The sequence below is a fragment of the Microtus ochrogaster genome, chromosome X, assembly GCF_000317375.1.
Source record: "Microtus ochrogaster isolate Prairie Vole_2 chromosome X, MicOch1.0, whole genome shotgun sequence".
In the NCBI taxonomy this organism is placed as follows: domain Eukaryota; kingdom Metazoa; phylum Chordata; class Mammalia; order Rodentia; family Cricetidae; genus Microtus; species Microtus ochrogaster.
The window spans coordinates 56,878,635-56,880,370 of NC_022026.1; positions in this window are offsets into that span (position 1 = coordinate 56,878,635).

Genomic DNA, 1,736 nt, shown 5'->3' on the forward strand with positions numbered 1-1,736 from the left:
GCCTGATGAAGGTTAATATTCAGGAGGATGCCTATATGCTTGTCTTTGGATTCACCTTCTAATTTAGCTTCTCTAGGATCGTGAATTATAAGCTCACTGTCCTTTATTTATGGCTAGAAACCAAATATGAGTGCGTACATCCCATGTTCTGAGGCCAAATTCTAAAACCATGAAGGTACTCATTTCTATGGAACTAGAAATGCCTAGGACCTTATTGCTTTTGTGTTGTGATTAAACCCTGGGCCTTACATGTACTACACAAGTGTTTTACCACTGAGCCCACCTTCTAATATAGTGATATTTTATTTATGTTTTATAAATAAAGCTTGCCTGAAGACAAATGGTAACTTGGGATCCCCAAAACAGCCTCTAGAAATCAGCTCTGCTCCATTTTTTTTTTTTGGTTTTTCGAGACAGGGTTTCTCTGTAGCTTTGGATCCTGTCCTGGAACTAGCTCTTGTAGACCAGGCTGGTCTCGAACTCAGAGAGATCTGCCTGCCTTTGCCTCCCAAGACTAGGCTGGCCTTGAACTCACAGAGTTCCGCCTGCCCCTGCCTCCCCAGTGCTGGAATTAAAGGCATGCACCACCATCGCCCCTGCAATCCAGCCACACCATGGAGAGGTTAAGCTCCCTCTCCAGCAACAGAAGAAGGACTTCCTAGGCGAACTGTAGACCCTTTCTGAGCTTCTAACGTCTGTCTTGGCACAAACAGATGGCAGGAGGTTTCAGAACTGGGGAGAAGTGGTTGGTGTCCACTCTGTTCCTTTTCTTTCCCTTTAAGAGCTTTTTGTAATATTAGGAATCCTTACCATAGAGCCTAAAGACCTGTGAGCATTCGCTCTGATTTTTGGGAATACCCACAGGAAGGCACACTGTGAACACAAAACAGCAGCCATGTGCCAACACTTTCTAGGCTTGCGGTTATGTAAAGGAAGAGAATAAACAAACAGACGAGGTCCCTTTTAAGCTGGATCTTGGAAAAGGAATAGAAGTGATTTCTCCAGTGGAGAAAAACACGAGGTTCTGACCCCCCCTGCCGTCACCACACGCCTGTGCCTGTCAGCCAGATGAAAGGGGTACAGAATGTTCCGGGGGAAGAGAGCTCCCAGTAACCTGCACAAAGAGGGTATGAGCAAAGGGTACAGCACGAACCCCCACAGTGGTCAGAAGCTCTGAGATTCTGCAAATGAACTGAAAACTCCATGATTGTTTCCTCCAGGCTGGACACAATGGCTTCCATCTTGAATCAGAGTAGCTCAGAGAGAGTGGGGAAACACAGGAGACTGTGCCCTTTCTCGGGGATGGGGATGTATAAGCCTGTTAACAATGGCTGCAGGGAGGATGGAATGTCAGCAGCATAGCCGCATGTCATTCAACTTTGCTCCTGTAAGTAAACCTGAATAAGCTAATTGGTCCAGCAACAACCAAACCACCTGCTTTCTTCCAGCACCCAGCTCTATTCTTATAGTGGTATCAAACTTGTTGAAGAAATTTTTGAGTCTCTCTTTCACAGATGCAGTCAGAGTTCAAGAAGTTATGCACTTGGTAAAGCTACCCCCCTAATAAGAAGCTGAATGGTATTGGAACCCAGGCCTTGTTTCCAGGGCACACCCCCTTCTGCTTCCAGGGCTCTGGCATCTGCCATTTCTACCTTCTCTATGGCCTATACACACTGTACTTTTCCCCACATGCATGCTACTAAAACACTTGTGTCTATGTAAAGAGAGCAAATGTG